General features: G+C 36.7%; 1 long non-coding RNA gene across 1 annotated transcript; it reads right to left on the bottom strand.

The window, feature by feature from the left end:
• Positions 1 to 1940: 1940 nt before the first annotated feature.
• Positions 1941 to 9902, bottom strand: LOC123380737. The gene is made up of 3 exons (XR_006586848.1): positions 9742 to 9902; positions 7673 to 7775; positions 1941 to 2121 (listed from the first exon to the last, which is right to left on the bottom strand). It is a non-coding gene; the product is annotated as an uncharacterized LOC123380737 (long non-coding RNA).
• Between the last annotated feature and the right edge of the window lie 4108 nt (positions 9903 to 14010).

Raw genomic sequence — 14010 nt, 5'->3', positions numbered from 1 at the left:
TGTGATTTAAATGTCTTTTATTATTAGTGATTGTAAGCTATGGTATATCTTACAATAATATCATGCATATATATATATATATCATATAATAATTACATATATTGACCCTCTATTCTTTTTTGAATCATCTATGTATTAATTTGTAAGCTCTTTTTTATTTTAAATGAATTAATCTCATGAATATATCTATGCTGCAAATATGTAATTCAGTTTATCATTTGGTGTTAATTTTGTCTTTATGATGAATCAATACAATGCCATATCTGTTACCTTCATAGTTTCTGCCCTTGGTGGAAAGCCATTTATGCATGGAAGGCATTCTTTATTATATTTTAAAGTACACTTTTAAATTTTCTTAGTGTTCATATATTTAATCTACCTGAAATGCATACTGTGCATTTTGAGCTAGGACTATTGCTACTTTTCTTTCCCAATGAGTAGTCAACTATTTCATTCATTTAATAAAGAATATATCTGTTTCTTATTGCTAAAAAATAGCTCCATTACTAGCCATTATATTAATGGCTGCCTCTTCTAAGTTGGTGTTTTGTTTGTTTTTATTTTCTATTTATTTAGACTAATTTATTAAAAAAATTATCCCAGTAACCTGGAGGAAAGGGCTGAGGATGTCCCATACATTTTGGGAGTATACAAATACATTTTGCACTGAAGGTCAACAAATGAACTATTGAATCATAGAATGAATTCACCTACCAACATGTTATGTACAAAGGGTACTTACAATTTATTTAAGTAAATTGATGAGTCAAACGAAGCTCACTTAGCTGACACCAAGTTAACATATATAATTTTATCAGTAGAAATCCAGTATTCAGAATAATGAGGAAGATTGGTCTTCTAACTTTATGCGGATTATATCAAAACTAAAACTTATGTCCATGGTGAGTTCTGAAATTTATGAGAATGATTATGGAAATCTTTAGACAGATTGTCCAGTGGTAAGAAAACTGGACAATATGTCCTATGGGCATATGAAAACTCAACTGAGATTTTTGGTTAGTATGGTGGTGGGAAAACAGCTCCACATGCTAATGGGAAGGAGAATTTATATTCATTCTGTGTGAATTGCTTTGGTCCATCACGCATATGAGGAAATTTTTATGCAAGGAAGCACTGCCTTCCCTTGGCTCCTGTTTAGCTGGCAAAAGATTAAGTTTGTGCTCTGCTGACTGATTTATTCCCACTCTGCTTTAGGTTGTGTGGGATGGCTCACATTCTCAGTCAAGGAGGTAAAGAGTAAAACACCCAAATTCCTTTTATTAGTTTTATTTATTTATTTATTTATTTAGTTAGTTAGTTACTTACTTACTTACTTACTATTAGATTGAGCTGAAAGTCTGTGCTACCAGAAATTAATTTCAAGAGCTGGTTCCCGGTTAATAACCTGATTTTTTTCATTTCTCTTTTCTTTCTCTTTTGCTAAAATTAGAGATTTCATTTCCAAAGTGAATCCCAGCAGTGTTCAGTTAATTAGGTGCCAAACAGAACAATATCCTGACCCAGCAACTCCATAGTTTCTTTGCATGGCTTACTGTGCATGTGTGAACATGCGCGTGTGTGTCTGTGTGTGAAGGGCAGAATCTGGAAATTTATTGCTAACCAGAATTACTTAAAACGTCAGGATTAGAGGTCCGTTTAAGGATGTAGCTGTGCTCTTGGATTAGTCACAATTCAAGAGAGATCACTGAAGCCAGATGGGGCAATGCTGCAGAGCACACGTTTCCCCCCTATTGTTGGTCTTATGTCATGGGCAAAGATAAAATGTAGGTATATAGAAGTGAAATCAGGCGCGCCTGGGTAGCTCAGTCAGTTAAGCGACTGACTTCAGCTCAGGTCATGATCTCATGGTTTGTGGGCCCGAGCCCCATGTGGGGGCTGACAGCTCAGAGCCTGGAGCCTGCTTCACATTCTGTCTCCCTCTCTCTGCCCCTCCCCACTCACACTCTGCCTCTCTCTGTCTCAAAAATAAGTAAACATTATAGAAGAAAGTCAGAGATTAGGCTCTCAGAGTTAAAAGGAAAGCACTGATTGTTATCACTCACCTTACTTTGAAATTTTGCTTCTGTATTTCTTTGTTATTTGGGGTCTGCAGCCAATTGTCTGTGGAACAGAAGTCAAACTTGTTTATTTTAAATAAGACAGTTTTTTCCCTTTAATACCATTTAGAGATTAATTTGAAATTGTTTTGACTAACACATGGCTCCAGTAATAGAAACCAAGGCTAGTGGGTAGAAATGATAAGGAAACAACAAAGTTCTGACAATCCGATTTGTCTTTACAAAGTAATAATCCCCTATAATTTCCCTCTGTCTTCAGGGTCTTGTGTTACAGGGTTTTACATTACTCATAAGAGCAAAACTGTAAATATCAGAGAGAGAGATAACATATTTCAATATGCAATCATAATAAACACTATAAGAGGATAATAATTAGCTAAATATGCATTTAGTGAACAATTAATTGATAATTCCTAAGAGCAGGTTTGATGATGTGACTACTCATGGTTTAGGTTTTTCAGAAAGAGAAGAAACACTTATGGAGAAGCAAAATATATGAAGAGAGGAAAAACGAGTTATATATAGAAATTTTCTTCGGATTGGGCCAAATCAAATTAGGACTTTTAATTTAACTTTATAAATTAATAGTTTTAGATCACACTCCTAATACATCAGTTTTGACTCCATTTTATCATTCTGCTGTGCAGAAGGGGTGGGAAAGGAATGTACTTGGGATATTTTCAAAGTAGAATGGTGCAATTTGCAAGGCAAAGATGAATGAGACTTGGTCATAAAAATGGTGACCATCAATACCTATCTGCAAATCAAAATGTATTGGTAACATACCTGAAGTCCCAGATGTATAAAATATCTTATATATTCTGATGATGCCAAGATAAATGTGAAATGATAACTTCTGTATCCAGAAAAATGAATTCTATACAAAGCAGAATTTTCTCTCTCCAATTGTACATCAAATATATGGTCATGTCTGTTTTACTTACTTTATTTAATACTATGTCACAAATGTAAATTGATGGCTCTATTAAAACTGTCAAAGAGATTGGTGAAATTTATTTGCTAGTTCATGTTCATGCACAACTGTTTTTCATTTGTTGGACAATTCATTTACCCTGACAGCTCTAATTTTACAGAACTGCTCTTTGAAACACAGAGTTGAGGTTGTTCTTTATATCAATATTCTATAACCTTCTTCATATTTTCTGCATTCACTACCTAGACATAACCCTCACAAAAATTACCTACTTTTGTTATTGTTAGTGTTCCTGCTGTCATTGCCAACATGCAGAAAAAGTTAGGGCTTGATCTCCAGAGGCAAACTTTCTGGCAGCAAGCGTTTCAAGGGTAAAGTTCGTAACTTAAATAGACATTGTTCTAGAACAGTAACGAATTCCCCAAACAAGCAGTGAGCATGTTGCATATTCTTTAGTCTATGAAGTCTGTTGTATGCATCAAAATGTGGATAAAAATCCGTCCCTCTTTCTACATAAGGAGGAAGGCAGAATAATTATGTTAGTCTTCTGGCACCAGTATTAATAGAATACGACCAATTTCTTTCTTTTTTTTTTTTTTGTGATAAATTTAGCAAAGTTACTCTCTGTAAATAACATTTCAGAAAAAAATGGTTTTTTCTCACTCTTCTTTATATATACTCTGTCAAGTCTGTGTCCTGTGAACAATCCAAATTTACAGTCTTGGGTTTTTCTTTCTGTATTTTAGCCAATCTTCTCCTCTTTGTTTGTATGTTCCATTTGTTTAAAATTCCAATTATTTGTTTAAAGTTTCATCTTTTTCCTGAACTGGTGGACTTTAGACATTAGTTATTCTTTTTTTTCTGAATAACTCTTATTCTTATACCCGGCGGTATGCACATGTATTGGGTACTTCTGGTCCCTCCTTCTGTATTCACAAGTGTTGGCCACAAAGACACCAAGGTAATCTGAACATAGACTAAGGTGACCCATCCATTTTATTTTCTAGTTAGTTTGACATAAAAACAGGAAAATCCGCATACAGGACCAACTAATATATTGATTTCACATATATGTATATTTAGCTCTGCTTTTCCTCTTGGGCCAGTTATATTAAGTACACCCCAAAACATAGATGATGGCTTGGACCTTCTTGCCCAGTATTCCAGAGACGTATGTTCCTGACTGGTGCAGTTTCAAGGCTCTGCAATGTTGGCTTTTGCTTTATTTAAATTACCCAACGCTGGGGAGCCTGGGTGGCACAGTCGGTTAAGCGTCCGACTTCAACCAGGTCACGATCTCGCGGTCCGTGAGTTCGAGCCCCGCGTCAGGCTCTGGGCTGATGGCTCAGAGCCTGGAGCCTGCTTCCGATTCTGTGTCTCCCTCTCTCTCTGCCCCTCCCCCGTTCATGCTCTGTCTCTCTCTGTCCCAAAAATAAATAAACATTGAAAAATAAATAAATTACCCAACGCTGTCATGCAGACACCGCTAGTAACAGCTATGGGCAAAGCAGGAGCTGAAGCTCTCTCTATCCATTAAAGTCTTTTCGCAACAACCCAACTTTGTTCTTCTTCAGGGTTGTTTGGCATTTTGAACTCCTTTGTATACCCATATACATTTTACAACCAATATGTCAACTTTTTCAAAATATGTGTCTTTCGATTTTGAGTAGATTTGCATCGAAGCTAAGAATCAGTTTAGAGAGAGTAGCCATCTTTGTAACACTTGATATTTACACAAGCATGAATACAGTACTTCTTCATTTATTTAGGTCTTCTTAATATGTCACAACAATGTTTTGCTACTTTTAGTCTACAGGTTTTTCGTATCTTTTTATCAGATTTATCCCTAAGTCATTCATACTCTCATGTTATTAGTTATTATACATTTAAAATTTCAATTTATGATTTTTTTTAAGTTTACTTATTTATTTTTGAGAGAGAGAGAGCACGAGCAAGGGAGGGACAGAGAGAGGGAGAGAGAGAATACCAAGCAGGCTCTGTGCTGTCACTCAGAGCCCAATGTGGGGCTCCATGCCACGAATGGTGAGATCATGACCTGAGTGGATATGAAGAGACAGATGCTTAACTGACTGAGCCACCCAGGCATCCCTCAATTTCCAATTTTTTATTGCTGATATATGGAAATTGAAAACAATTTTTAATGTTTATTTAATTTTGAAAGGGAGAGAGGGACAGAGTGTGAATGGGGGAGGGAGGGAGAAAGAGGGAGACACAGAATCCGAAGCAGGCTCCAGGCTCTGAGCTGTCAGCACAGAGCCCAACGTGGGGCTCAAACTCAATAATGGCAAGATCATGACCTGAGCCAAAGTTGGACACAACCAACTAAGCCACCCAGGTGCCTCAATATATGGAAATTTTTGTATACTGATCTTGTATCCTGATCCCTTGCTAAATTCACTAATTAGTTCTAGTAGCCTTTTTGTAGATTCTCAGAATTTCAACATAGACCTATCCTTGAGAGGACCATATATGAGATATTAGACTTTGCAGGCTGTAATGTTTCTTCCAAGCTGCTCAGTTCCACCATTGTAGTGTGAAAAATGGTAGACACAACACACAAATTAGTGGTTGTGTTCCAATATCACATTGATTAGTTTTTGGATATTAAATGAACCATAAATTTCTGGGATAAATCTCACTTCATCATGATGTTTTATTATATTTATGTATCATTGGGTTCCACTTGCTCAACTCTTATGTGAAATATTAGCATCTATGTTCTTGAAGGATATCAACCTGTAGTTTTCTTTGCTTCTAATGTTTTTGTCTAGTCTTAGTATCAAAGTAATGTTACTATCATATAATGACTTACAAATGATTTTGCTTCTCTTTGATTATCTAGATGAGTTTGTGTGGAACTTTTATTCTTTCTACCTGAGATGTTATGTAGAATTAGCCAGTGAAGACAGCTGGGCCGTAAAGTTTCTTTGTGGGAAGAATAAAAAAAAAACCCTTTTTTTAAATGTTTTATTTACATTTAAGAGAGAGAGAGAGAGAGAGAGAGAGAGAGAGAGAGAGAGCGAGCACGAGTGGAGAAGGGGCAGAGAGAGATGGAGACAGAATCTGAAGCAGGCTCCAGGTTCCAAGCTGTCAGCACAGAGCCTGATGTGGGGCTTGAACCCACAAACCGTGAGATCATGACCTGAGCTGAAGTCGGATGCTTAACCACCTGAGCCACCAGGGCGACCTAAGATTTTTTTTTTTTTTTTAATAAGCAGTACATAGTTTGGCTTTACACTGTTATCAAGCCTATAAATCTTAATCTTTTAATAAGCTATAGTTAACATGTTACTGTTATAGTTACACTCGAATGTATTGTTTATTATATATATTGTTGGCTCAACCTCTTTTTTGTCTTCCTTCCTTCCTTTTTTGTCTTCTTTTGCATTAATTGGATATTTTTTTATTTTTCCATTTTCTCTATTTCACTAGTGAGTTAGCTCCTACTCTTTATTATTTTAGTTCTTCTTTATGTTTTATAGTATACACATTTAAATTGCCAGTCTACTTTCAAGTGATAATCATACTTCATATGCATTATAAGTGTCTTAAAATAGTTTATTTTTATTTCTCCCATGCAGACTTCTGTACTAGTATTGCCTTATGTTTATTTTTTACACATGTTTTACATTCCATGGTTATTTTTTAAAAATTTTTTAATGTTTATTTATTTATTTATTTATTTAAAATTTTTTTTAACGTTTATTTATTTTTGAGACAGAGAGAGACAGAGCATGAACGGGGGAGGGTCAGAGAGAGGGAGACACAGAGTCTAAAACAGGCTCCAGGCTCTGAGCTGTCAGCACAGAGCCCGACACGGGGCTCGAACTCACGGACCATGAGATCATGACCTGAGCCGAAGTCGGACGCTTAACCGACCAAGCCACCCAGGCGCCCCAATGTTTATTTATTTTTGAGAGAGAGAAAGAGAGAGACAGAGCATGAGCAGGGGAGAGGCAGAGGGAGAGGGAGACAGATTCCCAGATCCCAGAGCTCCAGGCTCTGATCTGTCAACAAAGAGCCCAACGAGGGGCTCGAACTCATGTGAGATCATGACCAGAGCCAAAGTCAGATGCTTAACCGACTGAGCCATGCACGTGTCCCCTATGGTTATTTTTAAAGAGTCTATTCAAAGAATAAGAAACAAATTTCATGTGTAGTTACCATTTCTGGTGCTTTTTATTCCTTTGCACAGATGACTATCTCTCCCTGGCATAATTTCTCTCTGTCTGTAATCCACTATTATTCTATTATACTAGAAGCTTGTGGAAATGATGCTAAGGTGTGGGAGAGGTGAAACACTCTGTTATGTGTACATGTCAGTCTGTAGCGGTCCTGGGTCCCCGTGTCCTCCACAAGTGTGAGTCAGGAAAACTAGTGGGGCTGGGGCTGGGTAAAGTTTTCTTTAGAATAGACTTTTGCTCTGGGCAACACTCTAGGCATAATTCAAGTTGGTTACTTTACCCTCCTCCTGCCAGAGCCATGGGGGATTGTTCTTGGCTCTTCACAATGGGAAATTGTGTTTTACTGGAGGTGAAAACCATTGGAAGTATGGTGGCTCCCTAAGACTGCAGCCCTGAAGAGTTTCTGACACTGGTTTATCATAAACTTGACAAAGTTATCATGTAAGGTTTCCTACCTGTTTACTGTTCCAGTGGCTTCTGTTCAGGATGAGATAAACTTGGCTGTGCAACATGTTTGCCCTGCTCTTCAGAAGCAGCTTCTTCTGCTATTTCATCTCTCTGTAAATTCAAGAAAAATCATTGATAATCAGTTTGTTTGGTTTTTACTTGTTTTCGGGACATAAAAGGCAACTTCCAAGGTCTTTACATATTGGACTTAAAACCAAAAGTGGAAATCATTTTTATTAACTGGTTTAATGTATTTCACTGTGAATTCCAATATCCACACTGGGTTAAATAGACTAATGTGTTCTCTTGTTATTGATCTTATTTTCCTTGTATGCCTGGTAAACTTTTGCTGGATACCAGACATTGTAAATCTTACCTTGCTGGAGTCCTGGATGTTTCGTATGCCTAAAGGTGTTGAGCTTTGTTTTGGAGTGTAGTTAAGTTACTTAGAAGTGGTTTGATTCTTTTAGATATTGGTTTCATGATTTGTTAAGCAAAACTAAAGCAGTGTCAGGCTAGGGATGATTATTCTTGACTACAGAAGCATCCCACTGTATAACTCTCCCCAGTGTCTTGCGGATCATCAGGATTTCCAATCTGGCTACTGGGAGCAAGCACTATTCCGGGTCTTGTGTTAGATCTAAGCACTGTCACCTCTTAGATTTTAGGCTATTCTTTCCAAGTCTCTTGCTAGCCAGATGAACCTTTTAATCTTTATCATTTGGATACCATTTTTACTCCAAGGGTATAGAAAAATACCATTTGGAATTTCTATCTTTACATGTGGATAACAAAATCCATGTTTTAAAACAGTTTAATTAGGGGCACCTGGGTGGTTCAGTCGGTTGAGCATCTGACTCTTGATTTTAGCTCAGGTCATGATCTCATGGTTCATGAGTTTGAGCCCTGGATTGGGGTCTGAGCCGACAGTGTGGAGTCTGCTTGGGATGCTCTCTTTCCCTTCCTCTGCCCCTCCCCCCTGCTTGTGTGCTGTCTGTCTCTCTCTCTCTCAAAATAAATAAATAAACTTAAAAAAACAATTTAATTAAATGGAATAATACGTAACATGAAACTAGTTTACCTGTAAACCTGCTACAAGTAAACCTAATAGTTGAAAGTTTTTATTATAACATTAGCCTAAATTAAATGACAGCTATTTTTTACAGAAAGCAAATACCATCAGGATTTCAAAAAAGAAAGAAAAAATGAATTATATGAGGGGTAGGAGGGTCATATAAACTTTGTAGAACTAGAAAATAAATTGAAGCAGGAAGAAATAGTTAATCTCAAAGGCAACTCTGAAGGAAAAGTACAGAGAGGTGGAGAAAAGTAGCAGCCTAAGCAAGAAGGGGTTTGATGGTTTGAAGGGATAGATATAATGTAGATTTTGATTCATGAAATATCATTTTCACCTCATAATGACTATTTCTCTCTCATTATTCTGATTGGGGTAAGGAGAGTAATAGATGAAATTCTACAATTTAAGACATACATACACACGCGCGCGCACACACACACACACACACACACACACAAACACATGCATTCACAAAAGACTAGCTAACATCACATATATAAGTCCATTGGCTGCTGAGGATAGAAATTTCTAACCAAAAGCTGGTCCATAAGTAGTAAGCTATGACTAGGGTAATGGTCATGTGACAAGGCATAACCTACAGCTAATATCTACTCAGAGCCATTTACATAAGGTTTATTAGCTCTGGCTACTGTTCCTTTTATTTGTCAGCAAGAGGAACTATTTTTCCATACAATAGGGAAACTTCAGAGACAGAGTATAAATAAATCATCTTAGGGATATAAACATTTTGGTGAATTATAGTCTCCCTAAAGCCAAAGGGAATCTTGTTGCCACATATCTCTTAACATTGCTTTACCTTGAGTTTTAAAATTAAAGATTGGAAACTTGTGTTTTTACTTCCAGTTTAAAGGGATATATTCTCAATTGGTAAGTCAGTTTTAACTTGATTTGTGTAGAAAGATCATATTCCACATAGCCAATAGCTATGGATATAGATAAATATAAATATAGAAAGATTTATTATAGGAATTGACTCACACAAAGATAGAGGCTGAGAAGTCCTATGATTTGCCATCTGCAAACTGCAGAACCAGGAAAGCCAGTGGTATAGTTCAGTCCAAGTCTGATAGGCTGAGAACTAGGGGAGCTGATGTCATAAGTACTGGTCTGAGTCTGAAGCCTTGAGAACCAGGAACACCCATCTATGAGGGCAGAAAAATATAGACATCTCAGCTCTAGCAGAGAGAGAAAATTCACCCTTCTTCCACCTTTTTGTTTTGTTCAAGCACTCAGGGGTTTGTATGATGCTCACTCACATTGGTGAAGGAAATCTTCTTTACTAAGTCTACTGATTCAAATGCTGATCTCTTTTGGAGACACACTCACAGGAACACCCAGAAATTGTGTTTACCAGCTCTCTGGGGATCATTACCCAGTCAATTAATGATCCTAATAACCTAGATATTTCAGAATGTAATTTTGAAAGGTAGCTGCACAAATTTTTATCCAAACTCCTACTTTTCCATTGAGAGGTAGATCTCTGTTTCCTCCTCCATAAACTGGATGGATCTACTTAAATGCCTTAATCAATAAACTCCAAAGGAAATGACACTGTATGGCTTTTGTGGCTAGGTCATAAATGTCAACAGGTGTACTCAAAGCTAGCATCTTTCTTGATTCAAGTGCTATTATAGCCATGTTGGAACATCAAAAATTAAAGGCAGAAAATTCTGCAGAAGGTATTTCCATGGAGAAAGGTAAACTAACCTGCAGGTACTTTTCCATAAGAGCTTTGGCTACTTCTGTGCACAAGGCAAGAGACAGAGTTTCCCAAGGTTTGGACAAAGGCTTTGAAATAAGAAGTGACTAGGGGTGCCTGGGTGGCTCAGCTGATTAAGGATCTGACTTTGACTCAGGTCATGATCTCCTGGTTCATGGGTTGAAGCCCCACATTGAGCTCTGTGCTGACAGCTCAGAGCCTGGAGCCTGCTTTGGATCTTTGTCTCCCTCTCTCCCTGCCCCTCCCCTGCTTGCACTCTGTCTCTCTCAAAATAAACATCAAAGACATTTTTTTAGAAAAAAAAGTCACTAAATTAGCATAACTTTCAATACTCATCAGAGGCTCCAGAGAATATGATAATAACAGTAAAAATAACACAATAAGGGTTGAACAGCCAGAATTTTACTGAGAAAAGAAGAGCAGTGAATTGGGTTTTCAGGCTGCCAGTTTTCACCTTAAAGTGTTTGTCAATTTCAGAAGTTTTTTGAGACAGGAAGCTAAGGGACAAAACAAAAAGTTTCCAAAACTCAGAGTTGAAGGTTTAGCATTAAGACCTCTGTGGCAGGGAAAACCCTGGTGATATCCTCAGTCTCCAATTGGATGGCATTCTCTGTTGATGAAGTTACAGCATTGGAAATTATTTAGAGGTAAACAGAACTCTAGCCGACAGGCAACCTTACCCATATTTGAGTCAGTCCATGACTGAATCAAGCCAATCACTCAACCTGCCTAGGAAAATAAAAACTGACAAAAATAAAAAGTGAAGTAGATAGATGTGAAAACAGTATAGGATATTTTAACATATTTTTTTCAGTATCTGAGAAAAAAGAAAATGAAAAGAATGTTAAGAAAATTATTTGAGGTAATTCTAGGAAGATGTAGTAGAAAGCAGCAGAAATCTATCTCCCCCACTAGACAACAGTTGCATTGGTAGAATCTGTCTGCTGTAACTAGTTTGGAATTCTGGAGTATATTGAAGGCTTGCATCTTCCAGGGGAAACTTGAATGAAAAGTTGCAGTTAAATGTGGTCAGGTTCAGCTCTTAGCACACTAATAGCTTTCTGTCTCCTATGGCAGGCAACTACACATATTCTTTTGGAGTCAGCTTGCAAAGAGCATGTGGTAGCCAGCATGGGAGACATGTTGGGAATCTGATAACTAATTGTTTCTGATCACAGACTTGCAACAGAGAGGGCAGCCATTATTGTTGAACTTCCAAACATTTTTGCAATCCCCTTTCCCTTCTATAGGATTTAAAGTGACTTCCATAAGATTTAAAGGACTAGCATCTTTTCTCCATCTTCATTTTTCTCTTTTTTCCCTTTGAGAGCCAGACATTGAAGACTAGGACATCCAAAAGCCTCTTCATATGCAGGGGAAATTAGAAAGACGTTGTGCATGACCATGGGAAAGTATAGGCTCAGAAAGACCTGAGAAGATATTAAGTTTGCACTTAATTCTGATCCTCAGTACAGACTCAGAGAAAGTCTACAACAATAAAACAAACAAAAACCCACAGCAAACCCTAGGGAAGATGGGAGTGGGGGCGGGGGATCTGATTTCCAGAGTTACTACATTATTAGATTCAAATGTCCAGTTTAAAACCTAAAATCTCAAGGCAATCCTGGCCTATTCAAAGGAAAAAAATAAACCAACATAAAGTGTCCTTCAAAGACTTGATGGTGACACTACTACTTATCAAACTCAACACCCCAAAAATAGACAAATATTTTAAACAATTATCTTAAAGACACTCAAAAAACTAAAAGAAGTCATGGAAAAAGTCAAGAAAATGATGCATGAACAATATTGAAATACCAATAAAGTAATAAAAAACATAAACCAAGAAGAAATTATGGAACTCAGAAATGCAATGATTGATATGAACAAAAAATTGAAGAGATTCAAAGGCAGATTTGAACATGTAGAGAAAGAATCAATGAATGTGAAGATAAGACAATGAAAAGTGTGAATTCTGAGGAATAGAAAGAAAGGAAGACTAAAGCAAAGTGAATAGAGCCTAAGAAACATGTGAGAGACCATCAAGTAGACCAACCTATGCATTGTGGGAGTCCTAGCAAGATATGTGAAAAAGAAACAGAATATTTGAAAAAATAATGGCTGAAATCTTCCCAGATTTGAAGAAAAATGTGAATATATAAACATCCAAGAAGGCTAACGAACTCCAAGTAGTATGAAACAAAGAGACCCACAGTGGGACACATGATAATCAAACTGATAAAAGAAAATGACAAAGAATATTTTGGAAGGATAAGGGAGAAGCAGGTCATCTCATACAAGGGATCCTCAATAAGATTATCAACAGATTTCTAATCAAAAGCATTGGAGACCAGAAGGCAGTGAGTTTATATATTCAAAATGCTAAAAGAAAAATATTAATTGAGAATCCTACCTCCAGCAAAACTGTCATTCAAAATGAGGGAAAAATATATTCTCAGATAAACAAGAGCTTAAGGAGATCATTACCATTAGATCTGCCCTGCAAAAACGCTAGAGGAGGTCTTTCAGGTTGAAAGGACACCATACTGTATATTGAAACCATATAGATAAAAAAAGATTTCAGTAAAGATAAATAAATGGGCAATTATAAAAACTAATATTGTAACCATGGTGTGTAACTTCTACTTTTTATTTTCCACATAGTTTAAGAGACTAATACATTAAAAGTAAAATAAGTACTAGTCTAAAAAGGTAATATTATAAATTTAGTTTATAACTCCTCATTTTGTTTTCTACATAATTTAAAAGATTAATGCATTAAAATTATTAGTGCTTTGAGAAAAAAGTTATAAACATATAATTTTGTGATACCAACAACTGAAAGGAGTAGGGATGGAGGAGTTAAAGGAGCAGAGCTTTTGTATGCTGTTGAAATTAAGGTGGTATAAATTCAAACTAGTGTTATAATCTTAGGACATTAAATGTAATCCCCTTGGATGGGGTGACTGGGCAGCTCAGTCAGTTAAGTGTCCAACTTTGGCACAAGTCATGATCTCACAGTTTGTGAGTTTGAGCCCTGCGTCAGGCTCTGTGTTGACAGCTCAGAGCCTGGAGCCAGCTTTGGATTCTGTGCCATTCCCCTCTCTGCCCTTCCCCAGCTTGTGCTCTGTCATTCTCTGTCTCTCAAATAAATAAACATTTTTAAAAAATAATAAAAACATAATTTAAAAATGTCATCCTCTTGGTAACCACAAAGAAAATAGTTAACGACTATACACAGGAGAAATTGAGAAAGGACTTTAAGACACAACAGTGATATACCATTCACAACTATTAGAGTGGCTACTATCATAAAACCTCCCCAAGACAGAAAATAACAAGCATTGGTGAGGATGTAGAGAAATTGGGACATTTGTGCACTGTTGATGGGATGTAAAATGATATAGCCACTTAAAAAACAGTATTGCAGTTCCTCAAAAAATTAAAAATAGAATTATCATATGATCTAGAAATTCCATTTCTGGGTATATACTCAAAATGTTAGAAGCATAGTCTTGAAGAAATAT

The sequence above is a fragment of the Felis catus genome, chromosome D2 (genome assembly GCF_018350175.1).
Source record: "Felis catus isolate Fca126 chromosome D2, F.catus_Fca126_mat1.0, whole genome shotgun sequence".
NCBI classification, from domain to species: Eukaryota; Metazoa; Chordata; class Mammalia; order Carnivora; family Felidae; genus Felis; species Felis catus.
The sequence above is the reverse complement of the archived record's forward strand: the minus strand, read 5'-3'. Positions and strand labels throughout refer to the sequence as shown.